This window comes from Manis javanica, chromosome 3 (assembly GCF_040802235.1).
Source record: "Manis javanica isolate MJ-LG chromosome 3, MJ_LKY, whole genome shotgun sequence".
Lineage (NCBI taxonomy): Eukaryota > Metazoa > Chordata > Mammalia > Pholidota > Manidae > Manis > Manis javanica.
The window spans coordinates 49,824,396-49,837,808 of NC_133158.1; positions in this window are offsets into that span (position 1 = coordinate 49,824,396).

A 13,413-nucleotide genomic window follows, 5' to 3' on the forward strand; every position below is an offset into this window, starting at 1 on the left:
ACCAGCCCTGATCTGCAAGGTTATGAAGGTCATGAAAGAAATGCTTGAAGTGATTGGTCTGGGAAACAGCGCAGGGACACAGGGATGGAACCAGCTGGATGCTGGTGGGCATAAGGCAGCAGGCAGACATGGGATGCCTGGGACTTAGAAGTGCTTTAGGCTGGTTTAAGTTTAGAGTCAGTCAGTTTCAGCTAGACTATCAGGAAGTAACAAAAGTCCGGGGAGGCCTCTATCAGATTTAACCCAACCTCTGTGGAGTGGGTGCAGGGAAGAGGGAAGGCTGGAGGTGGGTGCGAGCAGGAGCCTCCTGGACTAGGTCCTCTATCAGCGCACTGACCACATCACACTGTAAATACTGGTTTTCAGTCTGTTTCTCCCACTGACCCATGAGAGTATTGTTTTAAGAATAAGGACAGCCTCTTATCAAGTACTACCCATTCCTTGGAAACCACACAATAAACATTTGCTGAATGTATGAATGGTGCACACACTAGTGTGTCAGCTTAGTTACTCACAGGAGGGGCTATTTCACTTGAGACAGTAGGTCCCAACGATTTTCATGCAGCACTTTTTCTGGTGGAAATGCCCAGCCCTCAGACAAAATATAAGGAACATGGAATTTGAACAAAGCGTTTGGTTGTTCTGAAGGTCTGCTTCCACAAGCAAAAGTAGAGGGATTATGATTGTTTACGATCTCTCCCTGTGTTTACAAAGTCCGTTTATCTTTCTATCTCATTTCAGTCCTCAGAACAACCGTGGGGGTGGGCAAGCTTCCAGCCCGGTCCTGGCAGTTCCCTCTCCACCCATATGCCCAGCACATCTGTCTATCCCCAAACCAGTGCAGACATCATTTCCTCCAGAAGCCATCTCCCTTTTCCCAGCCTCCTACAGATGTGATAAACAAACAAACAAACAAAGCAGTACTCATTTAAAAATAATAAAAGTTAAAATTAAGGATCTGGTATGTACCAGGCACGAAGTGCTCGACATGGGTTACTGAACTGCCTGCTGCCCATCCTCTGCACCCCATGTTGTATGCTGCCACGATGGTAACACTGTTGCAGCAACCTCGGACGCTACAAACAAGAAGTCGGGACACCAAGACGTTTGGAGAGAAGCAGGGTTTATCAGTGCCGGCACTGCCAGGGGATTCCTCTCCAAAGGCTGAGCCCTGACTGCGCGGGGCCGTGCCTGTTATACATTCACTACGAGGTTAGGGAGGAGTCGGCAGCCAGGAAACACTGAGTGGGAGCTGTTAGGTCACTATAGGTCTAGGCAGGATGCTAGTTAGATTTTAACTTATCTCTGTAAAGGTTACCCGGATACTCCACCATGAATTAATGAGCCTCCGTGACTCTGATCAACAAGCTGCTCCACATCACTGGGTCCCCAGTAGGGGGCGCGCGCGGGAGGTACATTGTTAGGTTGTTTCAACCTCAAGCACCAGCACCGTGTGATTTCTTCTACATTCTTGACACCTCGACAAAAACTTTTTCTCCTTGGTTTCCTGCACCCCCACATCACCCCCAAATGAAGCCGGGCACAAACTGCACTGTCATTCAAACCGAGGCCATTTCATGTAAAGGACTTCTACATTATGATAAGGAAGAATCTAATAGTACAGATGTGAAGAGAACTCTCAAGCATATCCTAAGGCTGAAGGGGAGTGCCCAGGGCAGGACAAACCTGGAAGGGTTCCCCTGCCCAGGGCTGGAGTTCAAGAGGAGTCGGAGGAGGCCCGGTTGTAGGCTCTGGGTGGAGAAGGTCCCTGGGCGCCCCAGGCCTGAGCTGGGCCACAGTGCCCGGCAGCAGGAACGATTTCCCAGGGCCCAGGAAATCCAAGGCTGGTGGGCGGTGCCCAGAGAGGGCTGGGGGCGGGGGGGTGGGGGACATGTTCATTGTGCCTGTGACGGAAAGCCGTCCAGGACAGAGATCAGCGGAGGCTGGGAGCTGGCAGGTAGGGGGCAGGGCACTGGCAATGTTCCTTGGGCTGAATGTGCACCCCCAACCCCCATTCGTGTGTTCTCATCTCTAATGGAATATTTGAAGTGAGACCTTTGGGAAGTGTTAGGTTGGCATTAGTGTCCTTATCAGAGGAAAGACACCACGCCCTCTCCGCCCCGTGAAGGCACAGTGGGAAGGCAGCAATCAGATGCTGAGTCTGCCCCGCCTTGACGTAGGACTTCCAGCCTCCAGAGCTGGGAGGTATAAAACATGTGCCGTCTAAGCCCCAGGCTGGTGTTCTGCTGTGGTACCCAGAGACTTACGGCGAAGCAGAAACAGCACTGGACGCCTGTTGAGGTGATGAGACCGTGTACTCAGACACCTGCAGGAGGGGAGGAAGCCTCCAGAGGGCCCACACTCCACTCCAAGGGGTACGAAGGGGACTGAGGTTTCTAGAGGGAGGACAGATCAGGGACATAAAGGGACCAGGGGTGATGTGGAAGTGGAAGGTTCCAGAAAGGCGCTGGTGGGGAAAATAGTTTGGCAAGGTGGATTGTACACGGGGTGTACACTGTGAGACAATGTACACTGTGTGGTCTGGCAGCACTGTGTTTTCTTAAGCGAAGACAGCACGGGGCTGGGGTCACCTATAAGGACATGGACCAGGGCCAGTGGAAGCCAGGCCAAAGTTTGTCCATTCTGTCAGTGTGGGGTTTGGGTGAGTCCCTCAGGACCTATGGAGCCCTCTCACCAGCAGGTGGCACCTGGCCTGGCCTGGGTGCTGTCATTGTCTGACAGGCATGTGGGGCATAGGGCATTGGAGCCTGCCCACTTATGGGGCACCACACACCCTGGGGTGCATAGTCTGCATCAGGAGGTCTCACGGGGACAGGGGTGTCCCGCCTTCCCCTGCACCTCCCCTGCACTGTGCCCTGGGAACCTCCTCCTCTGCCCAGAGACTGTGGCCCAGCTCAGGCCTGGGCAGCCCCTTGAATTTGTTGCCCACCCAGCAGTTCAACCAGGCCTTCTCTGACAAGGTTTGAACCCCAGGCCTGGGGAGGGGATCCCTTCCAAGTTTGTCCTTCCCTGGGCATGTCCCCTCAGCCCTGGGGCACCTCTGGAGATCACTTTACATCTTTATAGCTGCTTCCCTATAGTTTAGTAATTCTTTACGTGAAACCAGACATCTGCTGGGTATTGCATGGCTTCGGTCTCCTAACCGCACCCAAAGTGATACAAGGTCTGAGCAGAAGAATGAATGTTCACAGCCAAGCAAGCTTGAGCAATGGGGGGTGAAATGCAGTCCAACAGGCTTCCGGACCCCGAGGTTACTGGGAGCCTTTCATATAATCCACACATTAACCAGACAATGGCCACCACTCTCACTGAGTAATGCTCATTTGGGATGCACTCCACTACAATCAAACACAGTCATAGAAATGAGAGGCAGAGGCTGCTTGTGAGGCTTTCATTTACTGTAACTCTGGTTAAATTAACCACGAAGCCAGTATGTACTCACCACCAACTTTGTGTGTGCCACTTGTCACATAAAGTCTAAGGCAGCTTCCCTTCAGGGGCTAAGGGGCTGGGGGCAAATTAGCAAATTACACAAGGTTTACTGCAAATGCAAATGTTGGCAAGAAAGGCCATAGGACAGTACACAATTAACTATAAAATGGGTGATGTGAGAGGTCAGAGGTCAGGAAGGGTACAAGCCACATGCTTAGCTGCATTGAGGATGCTGCCCAAGCGGAGACTTAGAGCCCAGTCTTTCCTTCCCTCTCTCTCCTTTCTGCTCTTCACCCTCTTTGTGCAGCAGCCCCCTCACACCCCCAGCAACACAGTACAGTGGCACAGTGCACACAGTTCTCACCTGGAGGCCATGTGACTCTCCAGAATTTTCTAAGGGCATCATGAGCTAGTTTTGCTCACAACCCTTCTGACACCAAATGTGTGGGTTTTCCACACAAACAGCCAGTTCTCCAACCCTCCAGACCAACTGAGTGCCCTACAAGTCAAGCCCGTTCTGACACTACTTGCCCAGAGTTAGGTCAGACCCCACAGGCTAGAGGGCCTGCCTCCACTGCAGACGCCAGTCTCAAGTCCCAGGTTGTCACCTCCACTTCTGACCAATCTGCTATAAACTGGGGGTTCCCACAACCCCCTCCTCAGATTTGACAAGTTGCTAGAGTAGCTCACATAGAAGTCAGGAAAACACTTAACTTACTAGTTCACTGATTTGCTACAAAGGACACAACCCAGGGAAGGATACAAAGCTTCCATACCCTCCCCAGGAGCACCACCCTCCCAGTACCCCACCATGTGCTCAACTCTGAAGCTTCTTGAACCCCATTTTTTAGGAGTTTTTGTGGAGGTTTCATTATGTAGGCATGATTGATTGAATCATTGCCAGTAGTGATTGGCTCCATCTCCAGCCCCTCTCCCCTCCCTGCGGTCTGGTTCCTCTGACAGCCAGCCCTCATCCTGCAACTACCTAGGGACCCAAAAAGAGCCACCTTATTAGCATAATACTTCATTTCAATCAATCAGGTATGGTTGAAAGGGGCTTGTCATGAATAATAAAAGATGCTCCTGTCTCAGGAAATTCCAAGGTTTTATAAGTTCTGTGCTAGGAACTGGCCAAATACATTTCTTATAACACAGGCATGCAAAGGCCCAGGCACTGTGCTAGGACTCATGATACAGAGCAACCTGGTTTCCTGGAGAAGATAGAGTGTCAAGGGGCCGCCCCAGTGCAGGGAGATGAGAGCAGAGCTGGAGGGGAGCCAGGGTCTCGCGGGAGCGGGGAGGGGGCATGTACCACGGCCAGCAGAAGTGCGGTAAAGGGTGGTGTAAGGAGGGCTCCAGGAGCACTGCCCATCCGGGACCTAGCACGCAATAACCACCTCCCACAGAGGGAGCAGTTCAGCCAGTCACTTTCAGAAGGCCTCATGGCTGTCTTAGGTTCTGCATAGCATGTGGACATCCCCTCAAATTAGACTCCTCCTCCCAGAGCTTGTGGGGTGACCATACCAGTGCATGACAAGAAACTCTCCCACAAGCTAGGAACTGAGCTCTTTGTAAGAAAAGCACACACGGTGTGTTGGTTTCGGACAATATGTTAAATTGCAACTGAAAAAATTGATGAGTAAACTCCAGGTCAAGGCAGAAAAAGATTTATGTCATCTGCCATCAGCATTAGTGATACAGTTTGACACATGGCGACATTTAATGGAGTGAAACCAACAAGCAGGATTATGTTGGTGAGTCACTGATAAACGTTGTAACTGTCAAATAAGTCACATCATTTCAATGACATGGATTTCTGTGTTGCTTTCCTGTGCCCACAAATCCTGAGGTTCTTTGGGGAGTATATTCTTGTAATCATTATTTGCCAGAGAGATGCTAAGCTCCTGCCCCCGGGCATGGTCTTTCTGGGTAGTTTGAAACCCTGATTACCTCGTGCCTTCTGCCCTAAGATGCCACCAGGGCCCAGAACAGTGCCATCACTCTTATTTCTCTATTAGTACAAGTGCAACGGGGAGCTGCCTCCAAACAGGCAGGGCCCTTCATCCCACACCCCCTGCCTTGCAAACTCACTTAGCACAGAGTTATATTAGGAAGTTTAATTAGCAGAAAACAAGTGGGGGTCCCGGCTGGAGCCCAGGCTGTGCCTCCTTCCAGGGTCGGATGTGTCTGAACAAGTGTTGACAAGGCTTTTTGCACAAAGACTAGAGGACGGGTCTGCTCCGAGAGAAAGAGAGATGTAGGGAAGCAAGTCTGGCCCTCTCTTGGAACCTGAGTGCCCACAAGTCCAAGCAAGAGTCCTGAGGTTCATGGGGAGCTGCTTACCTTACAAGCACACCCCTAACCATGCAATGAGTGGGGAATGTGCTGATTGGCTTAAGTCTGGAGCAGGAGTTGGCATGGCTCCCTCAAAGAGAGCCTGAGCTCCAGGACAGAGAGGTGAACACCTGAACCAAACTCATGGTACTGTCGGGAATGGGGTAGGGAAAACAGGAGAAGGTGCTCAACCGTGTGTCCATTAAAGGTACATTGCAAAGAGAAGAAAACTCAGATCTAATGAGCACTGCCAACAGTAGGTGTTTTAACATCTTAATATATGCCCAGGTGATTCCCTTATAAATTCCATGAGGTGTGAACTGTTAGAGAATTGAGGTTCAGAAAGGCTAAGAAATCTGAACATTGTCACACAGCTAGCAAGAGGATCAAAGCTAGGTTGACTAGATTTCAAAGTCCATGTGATTTCCATTAAGTCTTTGTCCAAAATACACCTTTATTTTCATTCAAGGTAAGGAAGGGGAAGGCTTCTAATTTGTACTAGGTTTCTTTCTTTCTCATGCCACATGTGCTGAACAGGTCAGCTAGGGCTCTGCTCCGGGTCATTTCTGTCCTCGCTCTGAGACCCAGGTTCTGGAGCAGCGGCTGTCTGCAACGCTGCTGGTGTCAGTGCTGAAGGGAAGAGCTCTGGAGGGTCTCACTTGGACATTTCAGTGTTCCAGACTGGAAGGGACACCCATCACCTCCATCTGACACTCAAGCCAGAATTAGCCCACAGATATGCCCAACCTCCAGGGGGTAGGAAGTGCCATCCTACCTACCATGAGTTTGGAAGGCAGCAGCCAAAAATTCAGGGGAGCACCATGAATGGCTACCACAGAGTTGAACCAGTTACAAGGTTCTCCAACTATAGGCTGAATGTATGTGTCCTCCCCAAATACCTATGTTGAAAATCCTAACCCGCACTGCGATGTTCTGGGTGGTGGGGACTTTGGGAGGTGACTAGGTCATAGTGCGGAGTCCTCGTGACAGGTCAGGAGCCCTGTGAGAAGGCACACAAGCACTTGCCTCCTCCGCTGCCTGCACTTCCCCACGGTGAGGACACAAGGAGATGGTCGCCTGTAGACTCCTCATCGCACACCTCATCTCCTGGCACTTTGACCTTGGACTTCCCAGCCTCCGGAGCTGTGAGGAATCAGTGATTGTGGTGCAAGCTACCCAGTCCATGATAACTTGCTGCAGCAGCCCAAACAGACTAAGTCACTGTGTTCCCTGGGGGTCCCTCTGGCCACCTCAGTGAGCAAGAAGCCCAATTCCATTCCCTACTTTCTCTCTCATTTTTATAAAACTCAAGTGTTTCTATATTAAAAAGAATATATATACATATATATGTTTATGGGAAGAAAAAATATTGTCCCTTTCCTTTCAAAACTAACCCTGAGGCCCTTTCAGCTCTAGCATTTGGCACCCACAGTTCCCCTATTAAACCTGTTCTAAGACGGTGGTTCTCCCCTTAGCTTGTAAAAATCTTGAGGATGCTCAGGCCGCACCGCAGACAGCTCTCGGAGCCTCTGAGCTTGGGGCCCAGGTGGAAGCCGCTCTGGGAGCTCCCCTGACTGCTCCTCCACAGGCCAGGCTGCAGGCTGCTGTTCCAGGCAGACCTCAGAGCGAGCTGGAGACCCCGAGGGCTGGTCCTCGCCTCCCAGGTGAGGGCCGCAGGGCCAGACAGAGTTGGGGGACGGCCTCAGCCCAAGGAGGCAAGACGGAGCTGAGTGACGGCAAAGTGGAATGGGTAATGGCCTGATGAACGGCTGGGAGCTGGGGTACCTGGGGCAGTGGGCGGTGGGGGTGGGGCCCTGTGGGGGGAGCCCAGAAAGGTCTCTGAGGAAACAGAACGCACATCCGGAGCTGGGTGCCCTCTCTCCCGGCCCAGTGTGCACATTTCACACATGCACGTGTGCTCACAGTCACACACACATTTTCACACCCTTAGAAACACACACACTCACACATACATTCCACACACATATACACACACACACATGCATCTGCACACACACAAATACACTCTCATATAAATACATCCCCGTACATACACATTCACTCTGATCTTTCTGGTTCCACAAGAAAAAGCGAAATCAAATTTTAGAGGGAATGAACCTCAGCCCTTGAAGGTCCCGTCTGCTCATTTTATGAGGGAAAGAAGGTCTTTGGAGGATCAAAGAATGGGAGAAGCTGGCCTGGTCCCAGTCCCCTCTCCTTAGTTCTAGGCAGTATATTAAGGTTTGTTTTGAAGAGTCTCTTGTAGAAAAAGAGCTAACTGGGGGTTCTTCTCTTGGTTGGCAAGGACGGGAGAGAGGATGCCTTCCCCTGTCTTCCCAGGACACTTGATTGGAAAATGGGGCAATAATCGTTCCAACTTCACGGGTCGCAGAGAGGACGGATTTAGATGCTCTGTGTAGAGGGGCCAGCAGAAACAGGACTGTTCCCCGGCCACTCACAGAGCAGGGACTTTGTGACCTCACGTGCCAGACACTTTTTGTTGGGCTCTCCTGCTGTGTGTGGTGAGATTGTGCTGATCCCGCCGAGGAGGAAGGAGATGGGCCACCCAGGGCAGGGAATGGGGCAGAGCTGTCCTCAGCCTGGGGATGAACAGAGGCTCTTGGGTCGGGTGATCTCGGGGTCTCGGCTCACTCCCTCTTGGTCCCCCTGAAGGTGACAGGCCTCCTTTGTGTCTCTGGGGCACACCTTGGTGAGCCAGATCCTGGCCTAGAGGTTCTCAGCACCTGGAAGACTCCAGTGCCACAAGGGGCCACAGGAATTGGATGTGGATGCGTGCACAGGTACCCAGTGAGCCACGTGGAGGAGTGACCTCCCTGCCCCGCCAGCCCTCTGCCTTGAGAGTGGGATCAGGAGCCCCAACAATGCCTGAGTCCAGTGTGATCGGTTTAAATATACATCATACTTCCTGTGCAAGTGGGTGTGTGGAATAAGGTCAGCTAACACTTACACACATACATCTGTTGACATGTGTGGCAACTGTTTTAGTCTGAGTTTGTGTGTGTGTGTGTGTGTGTGTGTGTGTGCATGCACATGTGCAATCAGTTTCCAAATGTTCTGTTTTTTATGACAAGCATGATTCATGCCAGGTGAAAGTCCACGGAACCACAGCGCTACTCCACTGAGTTTAGGGCCCTTCCATCCTGCCTCTTCTGGGTTCAAGTTATGATTTCTGTTTTTCAGTCCAACAAACCTGGTCTTCTAATTACACGAAGTTAATTTAAATGAACTAATCATATTCCAGTGTTCTACCTTAGACTACCGGTTACCAGGCAGAAGAAAGACATACAGAGGTATTTTCTAGAAAAGGAGATCATAGTTACTTTTAGGGCCAAGGGAGAAGGTTGTGATTAGGGACGGGTTAAGGGCTGCTTCTGAAGCCGGCAAGGTTCTAGCTCCCGTCCTGGGAGGTCATTGCACAGGTGTTGCCCTGTGAGTCGTCTTGGAGACATGTTCATACTGCCCCCTGGTGGTCACTTGGGGAAATCTCCAAAGTGGGAGGCGACCCTGGTGACTCTCTCCCAGGCCCTCAGGTTCCCCAGTGGAACCTGCAGCCAAGGAAGAGAAGCCGTGGAGGTACAGCATCCAGGGAAGGAGTGAAGGGGAAAGATTCTCTGCATCTCCAGCCCTCTGTGGTGCAATGCTTTGCTTGATTTCAGGCCCCACTTAGCTGCCAGGGCAAGCTACTGCCTGGTCCTGCCTGACACTGACCTGGCCTCACCCTGGGCTGGTGAGGATGGAGCACAGACTGGGACTCTGCAGGGGTAGACACTGGCTTGGAGCATCGTGGCCTCTCTATTGGTTCCTTGTAAGCTCCACGACTCCACACGCATTCACCTCCAAGGCCTGGCAGGCAGCCCACTCAGAGCCCACCTGAGTTGGGCATCCAGGACTCTCTGACTCCCCACTTGTCTGGTCTCCTCCAAACCCATGGCCCCTCTGCCCTCACTAAAATAATCCCTAAGGGCATCTAAATTGTGCATTTTATATTAAATTCCTCTTGTCATTGTTCGCATAATGTATTGCCAGATTTACTCTTCATTCATGTAGTTAAAACAATAAAATGATTGGCAAATCCTACCATTTGCAGCAACATGGATGGACCTGGAGGGTATTATGCTCAGTGAAATAAGCCAAAAGAGAAAGAGAAATACCAAATGATTTCACTCATCTGTGGAGTATAAGAACAAAGGAAAAACTGAAGGAAAAAAACAGTAGCAGAATTACAGAACCCAAAAATGGACTAACAGGTACCAAAGGGAAAGGGACTGGGGAGGATGGGTGGGTAGGGAGGGATAAGGGGGGGAAAGAAGAAAGGGGGTATTAAGATTAGCATGCATGGGGGGGAGGGAGAAAGGGGAGGGCTGTACAACACAGAGAAGACAAGTAGTGATTCTACATTTTGCTATGCTGATGGACAGTGACTGTAAAGGTGGTTTATAGGGGGGACCTGGTATAGGGGAGAGCCTAGTAAACATAATATTCTTCATGTAAGTGTAGATTAAAGATAAAAAAAAAAGAAAGAAAGAAAAGGGGGATTACTCCTTGATAGGATAAAACTAACTGTAAATCAACGATTAATGCATGCTTTAAATATCCTTAATTTTGATCACTTAAAGGGTGTCAGATGATCAGCTATGGAGGTACACTTTTCTGATAATATTCCTTTCTCTTAAAAAAAAAAAAGAAAAAGCAGTTCCTGTGTGGTGACCAATGAATTCTACACAATGGTATAAAGGGCATATCAAAGTGTGGGCAAAGGGTCTGTTTGTGTTTATACAGAGGATCAAAGCCTAATTTGGCTACCCAGAAAATGAACTAAGATACGATATGAAGGAGAACTTCCAACATCAGCACTCTCTGGAAGACTCATACCAGAAGATGATCATCAAAAAACCTCAACAAAGATCCAGGCGATGCTGCAGTTGTAGCTGCATCCATCCCACCGGTTCCTGGACTTGCCATGGGAATGAAGAAGGAGATATCTAAGCTGGCCTGTGCTCTCAGTAAAACAACAAATTTGACTGGATCTATACTGTTGGAACTCAACCAAGAATTAGGAGAAGTGCAAGTTGTAGCGCTCCAAAATCTTACGACTACAGACTATCTACTGTTAATAGAACATATGGGATGTGAACAGTCCCCAGGAATGGGTTGTTTTAATTTGTCTGATTTCTCTCAGACTGTTCAAGTACAGTTGGACAATATCCATCATATCATAGACAAATTTTCACAAATGCCTAGGGTGCCTAATTGGTTTTCTTGGCTTCACTGGAGATGGCTGGTAATTATAGATCTGCTTTGGTTATGTAACTGTATTCCTATTATGTTAATGTGTGTGCGCAATTTAATTAGTAGTTTAAAACCTATACATGCTTAAGTTACTCTACAAGAAGATATGTCAAAGAAATAATCAATCCTCCCATGTTTTCTTCCTTCTGCTACCTCTATAGCTTTTCTTCTTCCTTTCTAATTACAACCCTTAAATAGAATTCGTGCCTCATATCGAATTTACCGAGTGTCATAATTCCTCCAAGTGGTAAAGATACCTCAAGACAAATGCTGGGCATAGAAGCCACAGGGCATAAATCTGCAAAGAAGTAAAAAGCTAACCTTTTCAAACAATATGGCTTCTCTCTCACTTACCAACTTTACATCTCCCTGTATGGCCCCGGAAGATGACTGGTTAGCCAGAGACGGGTAAGATTCCTCAAGGGAGGAACAACCTAAGACAGGCACAGTTGCAGGGGGGCCATCAGGTGAGAAATTGGGGATCAACAGAGGTGAGGCTTAGAACCTCACCCCCCTTTTTTGAGAGAAATCTTATGCATCTGTGGATGTTTTAATGCCCTTGTCTAGCTTGGATTAACACATAGTCTACAGGCACACACCTGATCATCTACATTTGCTCTCTTACAACACTAAACTATGTTTTCTACCTTTATTCTTGCATCTACCTACCACTTCAGCATTTTATTAAAAATAAAAATAATAATAATAATAATAAAGGGAGAAATGTGGGATCCACATATAAATCAAGTATAAAAATCAAATGAATATTCATATTTGACCATAGTTCATAATGCGTGATCAAAACCGAAAGTTTCTGTGATGACTGCCCTTGTACTATTCACCATGTAAGAACTTATTCACTATGTAAGAATTTGTTCACCATGTAAGAGCTTGTTCATTATGCTTCAGAAGATTGGATACTGACGAGAATTAGGCTTGGGGTGGATTAATGATTGTGCATTGAGCATTGACTCCGCTATACATAATTTTATTGTTGTTAACAACCATTTGATCAATAAATATGAGAGATGCCCTCTCAAAAAAACAATAAAATGACATTTTTGCCTATCAGATTGGCAAAGATGAGTAATATTAATATCAAGTGGTGGTAAATATCTGTAAAATAAAAATTGGTATGAACTTTCTAGAGGTGATTTGGCAATATCTACCAATATATAAACCACGGGTAGCTTTTGGCACCTCCTTTCCCCTGCCATCTATATATGTGTGTATCTACCTGACACTCCTTTAACTATGAGGAGATACTCATCACAGCATTGTTCAAAATAGCAAAGATCTGGAAACATTCTAAACATCCACAAAACAAGGCATTTGTCAAATAGTGTGTGCCACATCTAACAGAATGTAACTATTAAAAAAGGAGGTTTCCAGCATTAATGACATGGAAAAATGTCTGTGACTTATCATTTGGTTTACAAAAGCAAGTTACAGAATATAGAGTATAATTCATTCAAAAAAAATCGAACATCTCTTCATGGATCTATATCTACACTTGTATATCCAAGTCGAAAGTGTCTGGATGACTGTGGTACATGAAACAGAGATATGGGTAGAGAAAGAACAGGAGACTTGTGTATTTCTGGAAATTATTTGCAACACGCACGCATTGCTTATAACTTCAGAAAGTGAGAATCTTTTTTTAATTTCAATTCTGGCAGGTTAACAGATCCTTTCCTTCCCCACCCCACTCTGTTCCTAATCCCTCCAGGGCTTCCAACTTCCTGAAATGCCAGGAGGTGCTCTCACCACCCAAGTAGGCCTAGAGGTTTAAGTCACAGACCTCTTGGCAAACAGGAAGTGTACAGTGTGTAAACAGGGGGCGCCTCAGCAACCTGGCTCTCAGAATCCCCCACATGGCCACTGGTCCCTCCTCCCTTCTCCTGCTTTGCCGTCACACCTTTGTGTCTCTGTTCCCCATCCATCCCCCTCAGCAGAGCAACCTCGGGAGCAGACCCCTCTGAAACCTCCTTTGGCTGCACGTTTGCTGGGATCTGTGCAGCTCACCCCTTGCTTAGGGCTCATCTGTTTTATTCCGCACACCAAGCCTTGAGTAGGGAGGCTGGGACCCCTTGAAGATTTATCTCAGCTGAAATACAAGCTGCTCCCCTCTGCCACCCTACCCCCCAGGTTTTCGCACAGGGTCCACCCTGTGTCCCTCTCGGAGGGTCTTGCCTCCCTTGAGGCTGTGCTCCTAGGACCTCCCCGCCCCCTGGGCCTTCTTGTCCTGAGACTGTTGACTCTGTGCTCCCATAAGATAATGCCTTCCTTGGCTGGAGGCATTCAAGATTTGCTGAT